Below are 14,891 nucleotides of genomic sequence, written 5' to 3' on the forward strand. Positions count from 1 at the left end.
TTTTTTATTGTACTCTCTATCTAAAAAAAATGGGTTTCATGTTGCGTTAAGACCATAAACCATAAAGTGTATTTCTTCTACTAGATACGACGAGTCCACGGATTCATCCTTACTTGTGGGATATTATCCTCCTGCTAACAGGAACACAGCAGAGCTGTATATATAGCTCCTCCCTTCTCTCCACCCCCAGTCATTCTCTTTGCCTATGCTAAGTAATAGGAAGAGGTAAAGTGAAAGAGGTGATAAATGATAGTTTTTATTTTCTTCAGTCAAGACTTTTTTTATTTTAAATGGTACCGGTGAGTGCTATTTTTTCCCAGGCAGCAGATGGATGAAGATTTCTGCCTGGAGACTGATGATCTTAGCAGTTGTCACTAAGATCAAGAGTAGTTCCCACAGAATGGCTGAGGAGCACTTAAGAAACTTCAGTGTGAGAAACATTTTTCATGCTACAAGCATTGAGATTTTCAGTCATTTTTTTCTGGAGAGACTGTGTTATTTCAGAACTGGCTGACAGTATTCCCATAAGGGTAGGGGTAAGCAGTAATCCTACGTGTGATAGAAGGGTATTACTGGGACCTGTATGTTATGGGCTGAAAAAATGGTTGACACTGATAACATCATGTTTTTTGGGCAAAACGATTTTATGTTTGGAAGGCAATTAAGGTTTTTTGTGTAAAGCAAACGTTTTTTACTTTTGATGGCACTGGAGGGTTCACATGGCTTTCTTTAATAGTTGGGTATATGGAAACCCACATGGCTAGGTTCTAGACCGCTTTACAGCGGTTTTTACAAGGCAGTGAGACATCAATGTAGATGGGCGGGGCCTAATTTTGCGCCTCAGATGCGCAGTTGAATTCCCCAGGCAAGCAGCAAGCTCCAGCTCTGGTGGGCCTAAAAGGAAAGGTTTGGCCTAATCGAAGTGTTAGAGTGATCTTACAGATCCCTGAGGGCAGGTAGGCGCCACAGCTGAGCTGTGGCGAGGTACAGGGGGTTGATTGGTTAATTTCATAACGTTTTTGAGTAACGTTTTTTTCCATTAAGGGTTAAGCATACCTTACTTGTGGTGCAATCTTAGCTGGCAAGATAAGACACATATATACTAAAATTGGGATAATTATAACATTGTGGAACCCCCACTTAAAATGTGTCCCTCATGTACTGAAAGGGCCTTACATTGCAAAGAACATATTTTAGGTGATAAAAGTATGTCTCAGGATGATTCTCAGTCAGAAAAGAATCAGGTTATGCCATCTAATTCTCCCCAAGTGTCACAACCTTTAACGCCCGCTCAAGTGACGCCTAGTACTTCTAGCGCGTCTAATGCTTTCACCCTGCAAGATATGGCTGCAGTTATGTCTACTACCCTTACAGAGGTATTATCTAAACTGCAAGGTTTACAGGGTAAGCGCAGCAGGTCAGGTATTACAGTAAATGCTGAGCCCTCTGATGCTTTATTGGCCATCTCCGATGTACCCTCACAGTGTTCTGATTTGGGGGTGGGGGAATTGCTGTCTGAGAAGAGCTTTCAGATTCAGGAAAGATGTTCCCTCAAACAGACTCAGATGTGACAGCCTTTAAGTTTAAGCTTGAACACCTCCGCTTGTTACTCAGGGAGGTTTTAGCGACCCTATTGTCATCCCACCAGAGAAATTGTGTAAAATGGATAAATATCTAGAGGTCCCTACTTACACTGATGTTTTTCCAGTCCCTAGAAGAATTTCGGACATTGTTACTAAGGAATGGGATAGACCAGGCATTCCGTTCTCTCCCCCTCCTACTTTTAAAAAAATGTTTCCCATATCTGACACCATTCGGGATTCGTGGCAGACGGTCCCTAAGGTGGAGGGAGCTATTTCTACCCTGGCTAAGCGTACAACTATACCTATTGAGGACAGTTGTGCTTTCAAAGATCCTATGGATAAAAAATTAGAGGGTCTTCTAAAGAAATTGTTTATTCATCAGGGTTTTCTTCTCCAACCTATAGCGTGCATTGTTCCAGTAACTACTGCAGCAGCTTTTTGGTTTGAGGCTTTAGAGGAGTCTCTTAAGGTTGAGACCCCATTAGATGATATTTTGGATAGAATTAGGGCAATCAAGCTAGCTAATTCTTTTATTACAGATGTCGCTTTTCAAATGGCTAAATTAGCGGCAAAGAATGCAGGCTTTGCCATTTTAGCGCGTAGAGCGTTATGGCTTAAGTCTTGGTCTGCTGATGTGTCATCAAAATCCAAGCTTTTAGCTATTCCTTTTAAGGGTAAGACCCTATTCGGGCCTGAACTAAAGGAGATCATTTCCGACATTACTGGAGGTAAAGGTTATGCCCTTCCTCAGGACAAGATGGTTAAAATGAGGGCCAAACAGAATCATTTTCGTTCCTTTCAAAACTTTAAAGGTGGACCCTCTACTTCCTCCTCTGCCACTAAGCAGGAGGGGAATTTTGCACAATCCAAGTCAGTCTGGAGACCTAACTAGACCTGGAATAAAGGTAAACAGGCCAAGAAGCCCGCTGCTGCTACCAAGACAGCATGAAGGGGCAGCTGCCGATCCGGGACCGGATCTAGTAGGGGGCAGACTTTCCCTCTTTGCTCAGGCTTGGGCAAGAGACGTTCAGGATCCCTGGGCATTAGAAATCGTGACCCAGGGGTATCGACTAGAATTTAAGGATTCTCCCCCAAGAGGGAGATTTCATCTTTCACGTTTGTCGGTAGACCAGACAAAAAGAGAGGCATTCTTACGCTATGTAGAAGACCTATATACCATGGGTGTAATCTGCCCAGTTCCAAAACTAGAACAGGGGCAGGGGTTTTACTCAAATCTGTTCGTGGTTCCCAAAAAAGAGGGAACCTTCAGACCGATTTTAGATCTCAAATGTCTAAACAAATTTCTCAGAGTCCCATCGTTCAAGATGGAGACCATACAAACAATTCTACCTATGATCCAGGAGGGTCAATATATGACTACCGTGGATTTGAAGGATGCGTATCTTCACATTCCTTTCCACAAAGATCATCACCAGTTCCTCAGGTTCGCCTTCCTGGACAAACATTACCAGTTTGTGGCCCTCCCTTTCGGGTTGGCCACAGCTCCCAGAATCTTCACAAAGGTGCTAGGGTCCCTTCTGGTGGTTCTAAGGCCGCGGGCATAGCAGGGGCACCCTATCTGGACGATATTTTGATTCAGGCGTCAACTTACCATCTAGCCAAATCTCACATGGACATTGTGTTGGCTTTTCTAAGATTTAACGGGTGGAGGGTGAACATACAAAAGAGTTCACTTGTTCCACTGACAAGAGTTCCATTCCTAGGAACTCTGATAGACTCGGTAGACATGAAAAATTTTCTGATGGAGGTCAGAAAGTCAAAGATCCTAACTATTTACCGAGCACTTCATTCTATTCATCAGCCATCAGTGGCGCAGTGTATGGAGGTCATTGGGTTAATGGACATAGTTCCGTTTGCTCGCTTGAATCTCAGACCACTGCAGCTGTGCATGCTGAGACAGTGGAATGGGGATTATGCAGATTTGTCTCCTCAGATAAATCTGGATCTAGAGACCAGAGACTCTCTTCTTTGGTGGTTGTCACAGGATCATCTGTCCCAGGGAATGTGCTTCCGCAGGCCAGCATGGGTCATAATGACGACGGACGCCAGCCTCTTGGGCTGGGGTGCAGTCTGGAATTCCCTGAAGGCTCAGGATGTTTGGACTCAGGAGGAGTCCCTACTACCAATAAATATTCTGGAACTGAGAGCAATATTCAACGCGCTTCAAGCGTGGCCTCAGTTGGCCTTGGCCAAATTCATAAGATCCAGTCGGACAATATCACGACTGTAGCATATATCAATCATCAAGGGGGAACAAAGAGTTCTCTAGCGATGATAGAGGTTGCCAAGATAATTCGATGGGCAGAGACACACTCTTGCCATCTATCAGCAATCTACATCCCAGGGGTGGAAAACTGGGAAGCGGATTTTCTAAGTCGTCAGACTTTTCATCCGGGGGAGTGGGAGCTCCATCCGGAGGTGTTTGCGACATTGATTCGTCAATGGGGCACACCGGAATTGGATCTGATGGGATCTCGTCAGAATGCCAAACTTCCTTGTTACGGATCCAGATCAAGGGATCCCCAAGCAGCACTGATAGATGCTCTAGCAGTACCTTGGTCATTCAACCTGGCTTATGTGTTTCCTCCTTTTCCTCTCCTGCCTCGTCTGATTGCCAGAATCAAACAGGAGAGGGCTTTGGTAATCTTGATAGCGCCTGCGTGGCCACGCAGGACTTGTTATGCAGATCTAGTGGAAATGTCATCTCTGCCACCATGGAAACTGCCACTGAGACAGGACCTTCTCATTCAAGGTCCGTTCCAACATCCAAATCTAATTTCTCTCCAGCTGACTGCCTGGAGATTGAATGCTTGATTTTATCTAAGCGGGGATTCTCTGAGTCGGTTATTGATACTTTGATTCAGGCTCGGAAGCCTGTCACTAGGAAAATTTACCATAAGATATGGCGTAAATATCTTTATTGGTGCGAATCCAAGGGCTACTCATGGAGTAGGGTTAAGATTCCTAGGATTTTGTCCTTTCTTCAAGAAGGTTTGGAGAAGGGATTATCGGCTAGTTCCTTAAAGGGACAAATTTCTGCTTTGTCAATTTTACTACACAAGCGTCTGGCGGATGTCCCAGACGTTCAGTCTTTTTGTCAGGCTTTATTCAGAATCAAGCCTGTGTTTAAACCTTTTGCTCCGCCATGGAGTTTGAATTTAGTGCTAAATGTTCTTCAAGGGGTTCCGTTTGAACCTATGCATTCCATAGATATTAAGCTTTTATCTTGGAAAGTTTTGTTTTTAGTTGCTATCTCTTCTGCTCGAAGAGTTTCTGAGCTTTCTGCATTACAATGCGACTCACCTTATCTTATATTCCATTCTGATAAGGTGGTTTTGCGTTATAAACCTGTATTCCTTCCTAAGGTTGTTTATAATAAGAATATTAATCAGGAAATTGTTGTTCCTTCTCTATGTCCTAATCCTTCTTCTAAGAAGGAGCGTCTGTTGCATGATCTGGACGTGGTTCGCGCCTTGAAGTTTTACTTACAAGCGACCAAGGATTTCCGTCAAACATCTTCTCTATTTGTTGTTTATTCTGGAAAGCGTAGGGGTCAAAAAGCTACGGCTACCTCTCTTTCTTTTTGGCTGAAAAGCATCATCCGTTTGGCATACGGGACTGCTGGACAGCAGCCTCCTGAAAAGATTACAGCTCATTCTACTCGAGCGGTGGCTTCCACATGGGCTTTTAAAAATGATGCTTCTGTTGAACAGATTTGTAAGGATGCGACTTGGTCCTCCCTTCATACCTTTTCCCAATTTTACAAATTTGATACTTTTGCTTCTTCTGAGGCTGTTTTGGGGAGAAAAGTTCTTCAAGCAGTGGTGCCTTCTGCTTAGGTATCTGTCTTGTCCCTCCCGTTCATCCGTGTCCTGTAGCTTTGGTATTGTATCCCACAAGTAAGGATGAATCCGTTGACTCGTCGTATCTAGTAGAAGAAAAGGAAATTTATGCTCACCTGATAAATTGATTTCTTCTACGATATGACGAGTCCACGGCCCTCCCTGTCAATTTAAGACAGATTATATTTTTTGTTCAAAACTTCAGTCACCTCTGCACCTTTTAGCTTTTCTTTTCTCTTCCTATACCTTCGGTCGAATGACTGGGGGTGAAGAGAAGGGAGGAGCTATATATACAGCTCGGCTGTGGTGCTCTTTGCCACTTCCTGTTAGCAGGAGGATAATATCCCACAAGTAAGGATGAATCCGTAGACTCGTCGTATCATAGAAGAAATCAATTTATCAGGTAAGCATAAATTTCCTTTTTCATTAAATGGACATAGGAGACTAACATTTTACATGCATTTTAATCAGTTAGTAATACACAGTGCTGTAAATGTGTTTGTCCTTAACCCCTTAATGACCGGACCATTTTTCAATTTTCTTACCCTTAATGACAATGGCTATTTTTACATTTCTGCAGTGTTTGTGTTTAGCTGTAATTGTCCTCTTACTCGTTTACTGTACCCACACATATTATATACCGTTTTTCTCATCATTAAATGGACTTTCTAAAGATACCATTATTTTCATCATATCTTATAATTTACTAAAAAATTTTTTATAAAATATGAGGAAAAAATGGAAAAAAACACACTTTCTAACTTTGACCCCCAAAATCTGTTACACATCTACAATCACCAAAAAACACCCATGCTAAATAGCTTATAAATTTTGTCCTGAGTTTAGAAATACCCAATGTTTACATGTTCTTTGCTTTTTTTGCAAGCTATAGGGCAATAAATACAAGTAGCATTTTGCTATTTCCAAACCACTTTTTTTCAAAATTAGCGCTAGTTACATTGGGACACTCATATCTGTCAGGAATCCCTGAATATCCCTTGACATGTATATATATTTTTTTAGAAGACATCCCAAAGTATTGATCTAGGCCCATTTTGGTATATTTCATGCCACCATTTCACCGCCAAATGCGATAAAAAAAAAAAAAGTTCACTTTTTCACAAAGTTTGTCACAAACTTTAGGTTTCCCACTGAAATTATTTACAAACAGCTTCTGCAATTATGGCATAAATGGTTGTAAATGCTTCTCTGGGATCCCCTTTTTCAGAAATAACAGACTTATATGGCTTTGTGGTTGCTTTTTAGTAATTAGAAGGCCGCTAAATGCCGCTGCGCACCACACATGTTTTATGCCCAAGAGTGAAGGGGTTAATTAGGGAGCTTGTAGGGAGCTTGTAGGGTTAATTTTAGCTATAGTGTAGTGTAGTAGACAACCCCAAGTATTGATCTAGGCCCATTTTGGTATATTTTATGCCACTATTTCACCGCCAAATGTGAGCAAATAAAAAAAAAAACTTTACATTTTTCACAATTTTAGGTTTCTCACTGAAATTATTTACAAACAGCTTGTGCTATTATGGCAGAAATTGTTGTAAAAGCTTCTCTGGGATCCCCTTTGTTCAGAAATAGCAGATTTATATGGCTTTGGCGTTGCTTTTTGGTAATTAGAAGGCCGCTAAATGCTGCTGCGCACCACACGTGAATTATGCCAAGCAGTGAAGGGGTTAAATTAGGTAGCTTGTAGGGAGCTTGCAGGGTTAATTTTAGAGATCAGCCTCCCACCTGACACATCCCACCCCCTGATCCCTCCCAAACAGCTCTCTTCCCTCCCCCACCCCACAATTGTTACCGCCATCTTAAGTACTGGCAGAAAGTCTGCCAGTACTAAATAAAAGTTTCTTTCATGTAATTAGCAAGAGTCCATGAGCTAGTGACGTATGGGATATACATTCCTACCAGGAGGGGCAAAGTTTCCCAAACCTCAAAATGCCTATAAATACACCCCTCACCACACCCACAATTCAGTTTTACAAACTTTGCCTCCGATGGAGGTGGTGAAGTAAGTTTGTGCTAGATTCTACGTTGATATGCGCTCCGCAGCAAGTTGGAGCCCGGTTTTCCTCTCAGCGTGCAGTGAATGTCAGAGGGATGTGAGGAGAGTATTGCCTATTTGAATGCAGTGATCTCCTTCTACGGGGTCTATTTCATAGGTTCTCTGTTATCGGTCGTAGAGATTCATCTCTTACCTCCCTTTTCAGATCGACGATATACTCTTATATATACCATTACCTCTGCTGATTCTCGTTTCAGTACTGGTTTGGCTTTCTACAACATGTAGACGAGTGTCCTGGGGTAAGTAAGTCTTATTTTCTGTGACACTCCAAGCTATGGTTGGGCACTTTGTTTATAAAGTTCTAAATATATGTATTCAAACATTTATTTGCCTTGACTCAGAATGTTCAACTTTCCTTATTTTCAGACAGTCAGTTTCATATTTGGGATAATGCATTTTGATTTAACCATTTTTTTCTTACCTTAAAATTTGACTTTTTCCCTGTGGGCTGTTAGGCTCGCGGGGGCTGAAAATGCTTCATTTTATTGCGTCATTCTTGGCGCGGACTTTTTTGGCGCAAAAATTCTATTTCCGTTTCCGGCGTCATACGTGTCGCCGGAAGTTGCGTCATTTTTTGACGTTATTTCGCGCCAAAAATGTCGGCGTTCCGGATGTGGCGTCATTTTTGGCGCCAAAAAGCATTTAGGCGCCAAATAATGTGGGCGTCTTATTTGGCGCGAAAAAATATGGGCGTCGCTTTTGTCTCCACATTATTTAAGTCTCATTTTTTATTGCTTCTGGTTGCTAGAAGCTTGTTCTTTGGCATTTTTTCCCATTCCTGAAACTGTCATTTAAGGAATTTGATCAATTTTGCTTTATATATATGTTGTTTTTTCTCTTACATATTGCAAGATGTCTCACGTTGCATCTGAGTCAGAAGATACTACAGGAAAATCGCTGTCAAGTGCTGAATCTACCAAAGCTAAGTGTATCTGCTGTAAACTTTTGGTAGCTATTTCTCCAGCTGTTGTTTGTATTGATTGTCATGACAAACTTGTTAAAGCAGATAATATTTCCTTTAGTAAAGTACCATTGCCTGTTGCAGTTCCCTCAACATCTAAGGTGCAGAATGTTCCTGATAATATAAGAGATTTTGTTTCTGAATCCATAAAGAAGGCTATGTCTGTTATTTCTCCTTCTAGTAAACGTAAAAAATCTTTTAAAACTTCTCTCCCTACAGATGAATTTTTAAATGAACATCATCATTCTGATTCTGATGACTCCTCTGGTTCAGAGGATTCTGTCTCTGAGGTTGATGCTGATAAATCTTCATATTTATTTAAAATGGAATTTATTCGTTCTTTACTTAAAGAAGTTCTAATTGCTTTAGAAATAGAGGATTCTGGTCCTCTTGATACTAATTCTAAACGTTTGGATAAGGTATTTAAAGCTCCTGTGGTTATTCCAGAAGTTTTTCCTGTTCCTAATGCTATTTCTGCAGTAATTTCCAAAGAATGGGATAAATTGGGTAATTCATTTACTCCTTCTAAACATTTTAAGCATTTATATCCTGTGCCGTCTGACAGATTAGAATTTTGGGACAAAATCCCTAAAGTTGATGGGGCTATTTCTACCCTTGCTAAACGTACTACTATTCCTACGTCAGATGGTACTTCCTTTAAGGATCCTCTAGATAGGAAAATTGAGTCCTTTCTAAGAAAAGCTTATCTGTGTTCAGGTAATCTTCTTAGACCTGCTATATCTTTGGCTGATGTTGCTGCAGCTTCAACTTTTTGGTTGGAAACTTTAGCGCAACAAGTAACACATCGTGATTCTCATGACATTATTATTCTTCTTCAGCATGCTAATAATTTTATCTGTGATGCCATTTTTGATATTATCAGAGTTGATGTCAGGTTTATGTCTCTAGCTATTTTAGCTAGAAGAGCTTTATGGCTTAAAACTTGGAATGCTGATATGGCTTCTAAATCAACTTTACTTTCTATTTCTTTCCAGGGTAACAAATTATTTGGTTCTCAGTTGGATTCCATCATTTCAACTGTTACTGGTGGGAAAGGAACTTTTTTACCACAGGATAAAAAATCTAAAGGTAAAAGCAGAGCTAATAATCGTTTTCGTTCCTTTCGTTTCAACAAAGAACAAAAGCCTGATCCTTCATTCTCAGGAGCAGTTTCAGTTTGGAAACCATCTCCAGTCTGGAATAAATCCAAGCCAGCTAGAAAGGCAAAGCCTGCTTCTAAGTCCACATGAAGGTGCGGCCCTCATTCCAGCTCAGCTGGTAGGGGGCAGGTTACGTTTTTTCAAGGAAATTTGGATCAATTCTGTTCACAATCTTTGGATTCAGAACATTGTTTCAGAAGGGTACAGAATTGGTTTCAAGATGAGACCTCCTGCAAAGAGATTTTTTCTTTCCCGTGTCCCAGTAAATCCAGTAAAAGCTCAAGCATTTCTGAAATGTGTTTCAGATCTAGAGTTGACTGGAGTAATTATGTCAGTTCCAGTTCAGGAACAGGGGATGGGGTTTTATTCAAATCTCTTCATTGTACCAAAGAAGGAGAATTCCTTCAGACCAGTTCTGGATCTAAAAATATTGAATCGTTATGTAAGGATACCAACGTTCAAAATGGTAACTGTAAGGACTATCTTGCCTTTTGTTCAGCAAGGGAATTATATGTCCACAATAGATTTACAGGATGCATATCTGCATATTCCGATTCATCCAGATCATTTTCAGTTCCTGAGATTCTCTTTTCTGGACAAGCATTACCAGTTTGTGGCTCTGCCGTTTGGCCTAGCTACAGCTCCAAGAATTTTTACAAAGGTTCTCGGTGCCCTTCTGTCTGTAATCAGAGAACTGGGTATTGTGGTATTTCCTTATTTGGACGATATCTTGGTACTTGCTCAGTCTTTACATTTAGCAGAATCTCATACGAATCGACTTGTGTTGTTTCTTCAAGATCATGGTTGGAGGATCAATTTACCAAAAAGTTCTTTGATTCCTCAGACAAGGGTAACCTTTCTGGGTTTCCAGATGGATTCAGTGTCCATGACTCTGTCTTTAACAGACAAGAGACGTCTAAAATTGATTGCAGCTTGTCGAAACCTTCAGTCACAATCATTCCCTTCGGTAGCCTTATGCATGGAAATTCTAGGTCTTATGACTGCTGCATCGGACGCGATCCCCTTTGCTCGTTTTCACATGCGACCTCTTCAGCTCTGTATGCTGAAGCAATGGTGCAAGGATTACACGAAGATATCTCAAACAATATCTTTAAAACCGATTGTTCGACACTCTCTAACATGGTGGACAGATCACCATCGTTTAATTCAGGGGGCTTCTTTTGTGCTTCCGACCTGGACTGTAATTTCAACAGATGCAAGTCTCATGGGTTGGGGAGCTGTGTGGGGATCTCTGACGGCACAGGGAGTTTGGGAATCTCAGGAGGTGAGATTACCTATCAATATCTTGGAACTCCGTGCAATTTTCAGAGCTCTTCAGTTTTGGCCTCTTCTGAAGAGAGAATCGTTCATTTGTTTTCAGACAGACAATGTCACAACTGTGGCATACATCAATCATCAAGGAGGGACTCACAGTCCTCTGGCTATGAAAGAAGTATCTCGAATTTTGGTTTGGGCGGAATCCAGCTCCTGTCTAATCTCTGCGGTTCATATCCCAGGTGTAGACAATTGGGAAGCGGACTATCTCAGTCGCCAAACGTTGCATCCGGGCGAATGGTCTCTTCACCCAGAGGTATTTCTTCAGATTGTTCAAATGTGGGAACTTCCAGAAATAGATCTGATGGCGTCCCATCTAAACAAGAAACTTCCCAGGTATCTGTCCAGATCCCGGGATCCTCAGGCGGAGGCAGTGGATGCATTATCACTTCCTTGGAAGTATCATCCTGCCTATATCTTTCCGCCTCTAGTTCTTCTTCCAAGAGTAATCTCCAAGATTCTGAAGGAATGCTCGTTTGTTCTGCTGGTAGCTCCGGCATGGCCTCACAGGTTTTGGTATGCGGATCTTGTCCGGATGGCCTCTTGCCAACCGTGGACTCTTCCGTTAAGACCAGACCTTCTGTCACAAGGTCCTTTTTTCCATCAGGATCTGAAATCCTTAAATTTAAAGGTATGGAGATTGAACGCTTGATTCTTGGTCAAAGAGGTTTCTCTGACTCCGTGATTAATACTATGTTACAGGCTCGTAAATCTGTATCTCGAGAGATATATTATAGAGTCTGGAAGACTTATATTTCTTGGTGTCTTTCTCATCATTTTTCTTGGCATTCTTTTAGAATACCGAGAATTTTACAGTTTCTTCAGGATGGTTTAGATAAGGGTTTGTCCGCAAGTTCTTTGAAAGGACAAATCTCTGCTCTTTCTGTTCTTTTTCACAGAAAGATTGCTATTCTTCCTGATATTCATTGTTTTGTACAAGCTTTGGTTCGTATAAAACCTGTCATTAAGTCAATTTCTCCTCCTTGGAGTTTGAATTTGGTTCTGGGAGCTCTTCAAGCTCCTCCGTTTGAACCTATGCATTCATTGGACATTAAATTACTTTCTTGGAAAGTTTTGTTCCTTTTGGCCATCTCTTCTGCCAGAAGAGTTTCTGAATTATCTGCTCTTTCTTGTGAGTCTCCTTTTCTGATTTTTCATCAGGATAAGGCGGTGTTGCGAACTTCTTTTGAATTTTTACCTAAAGTTGTGAATTCCAGCAACATTAGTAGAGAAATTGTGGTTCCTTCATTATGTCCTAATCCTAAGAATTCTAAGGAGAAATCGTTGCATTCTTTGGATGTTGTTAGAGCTTTGAAATATTATGTTGAAGCTACGAAATCTTTCCGTAAGACTTCTAGTCTATTTGTTATCTTTTCCGGTTCTAGAAAAGGCCAGAAAGCTTCTGCCATTTCTTTGGCATCTTGGTTGAAATCTTTAATTCATCTTGCCTATGTTGAGTCGGGTAAAATTCCGCCTCAGAGAATTACAGCTCATTCTACTAGGTCAGTATCTACTTCCTGGGCGTTTAGGAATGAAGCTTCGGTTGACCAGATCTGCAAAGCAGCAACTTGGTCCTCTTTGCATACTTTTACTAAATTCTACCATTTTGATGTATTTTCTTCTTCTGAAGCAGTTTTTGGTAGAAAAGTACTTCAGGCAGCGGTTTCAGTTTGAATCTTCTGCTTATGTTTTTCGTTAAACTTTATTTTGGGTGTGGATTATTTTCAGCAGGAATTGGCTGTCTTTATTTTATCCCTCCCTCTCTAGTGACTCTTGTGTGGAAAGATCCACATCTTGGGTAGTCATTATCCCATACGTCACTAGCTCATGGACTCTTGCTAATTACATGAAAGAAAACATAATTTATGTAAGAACTTACCTGATAAATTCATTTCTTTCATATTAGCAAGAGTCCATGAGGCCCGCCCTTTTTTTGTGGTGGTTATGATTTTGTATAAAGCACAATTATTCCAATTCCTTATTTTATATGCTTTCGCACTTTTTTATCACCCCACTTCTTGGCTATTCGTTAAACTGAATTGTGGGTGTGGTGAGGGGTGTATTTATAGGCATTTTGAGGTTTGGGAAACTTTGCCCCTCCTGGTAGGAATGTATATCCCATACGTCACTAGCTCATGGACTCTTGCTAATATGAAAGAAATGAATTTATCAGGTAAGTTCTTACATAAATTATGTTTTTTGGTTTTTTTTAAATAAAAATTATAAAATATTTTAGTTGTGATGGACCCCTGCCTTAGCACCAACCTCCCTGATCCCCCCTCCAGCTCTCTAACCCTCTCCCCTACCTAATTACCGCCATCTTGGGTACTGGCAGCTGTCTGCCAGTACCCAGTTTGGCCCCACAAACCAAACTATTTAAATTTTATTTTTAACTTTTATTTGTATGTTTATTTCTGTAGTGTAGCAGCCCCACCCCCACCCTCTCCCCCTCCCAGATCCTTTTAAATGTAAAAAAAAAAAAAAAAAATTCCCCTTGCTTTTTCATTGGTGTCAGTGTGGCTAATGCGCGCATGTGCACATGCACGTGCGTGCCCACGTGCACACCCGTGCACGCGCGCGCATCGTGCACGCGCGCACACGCTTCCTCCTCCCACCGGACAAAGGCACCATCGCTACCGGTGCAGAGAGGGCCACAGAGTGGCTCTCTCTGCATCGGAGGCTTGTAAAGGGGTATTGCAGGATGCCTCCATATCGAGGCATCACTGCAATACCCTCAGAGCTGCTGGAAGTGATTGTGATCACTTCCAGCACTCTGTTAGACAACTGACGTACCAGGTACGTCCATTGTCATTAACTGCTTGTTAATGCATGACGTACCTGGTACGTCAGTTGTCATTAAGGGGTTAATGTGTTCTCAATGTCTTGTTACAACAACTACAAATCGAAATGAAATGTATTGTAAATCGCTCTTTTGGGTTTATTCCTGCAATTTAAATAGCTGGTTTTAATGGACATGTTTTTGAGAACAATAAGTGGTGGTTTAATGAGCAAAGAACTCATTCCCCATGCTTTATTAGTATGCATTCAGAATAAAAAGTAACTGGAAACACATTAAACTAAAACAAAATGTACAGTACTGTGTTCCAGCTTTCAAAACCCCATAAATTTCTTCTCAGTTGCTGTTATGTATTTTAAGGTTTATATAAAAAAGTGTTTTATTGTAAACTTTTCTTTTTTTTTTTAATTGAACTTAACAAACAGCTTTACTAAAATGTCTGCTAAGAAATGTAGCAATTCTATTTAAAGGTTCATTTTATTTAGGTCATTTATATAAATATATTTGTACAACACTGTAACCTTGTTGCCTGATATTCATAAAGAAAATAACTTACGTTACCTGAAAATATTAGATCAAGCGTTTTTGTTGGTTATTTATCGCACCTATATAGAAGTGCACGATTACTAAATTGTATGTTTGTATTACATTACTATGGCCAACACGTGGAATATCAAGGCTTAAAGGGACATCAAACCCCACATTTTTCTTTCATGATTTAGAACATATAATTTAAACAACTTTCCAATTTACTTCTATTATCAAATGTTCTTTGTTTTCTTGTTATCCTTTGTTAAAAAAGCAAGAAGGTAATTTCAGGAGTGTGCACGTGTCTGCAGTACTATAAGGCAGCAGTTTTGCAACAATGTTATACATTACCAAGAACACTAGATGGCAGCACTATTTCCTGTCATTTACTGCTCCAGACATGTGCACGCTACCTATCTAGATATATCTTCAAAAAAGAATGACATGAGAATGACGCAAATTTGATAAGTAAATTGGAAACATTTAAAAAAAATGTATTCTCTATCCGAATTTGAGTATCATGTCCCTTTAAAGATTGTGACAATGTTGTTATAAAGGGATTATATTTAAAGGGACAGTCAACACCAGAG

The 14,891-nt window shown here is 40.6% G+C and overlaps 1 protein-coding gene across 3 annotated transcripts in view; it reads right to left on the reverse strand.

Annotated features, from left to right (window-relative positions):
- The window catches only part of ARHGEF4 (Rho guanine nucleotide exchange factor 4), a 231,385-nt gene that overhangs the window by 20,255 nt on the left and 196,239 nt on the right, over positions 1-14,891 (reverse strand). The window lies entirely within an intron of this gene.

The sequence above is a fragment of the Bombina bombina genome, chromosome 4 (genome assembly GCF_027579735.1).
Source record: "Bombina bombina isolate aBomBom1 chromosome 4, aBomBom1.pri, whole genome shotgun sequence".
Taxonomy (NCBI): Eukaryota; Metazoa; Chordata; class Amphibia; order Anura; family Bombinatoridae; genus Bombina; species Bombina bombina.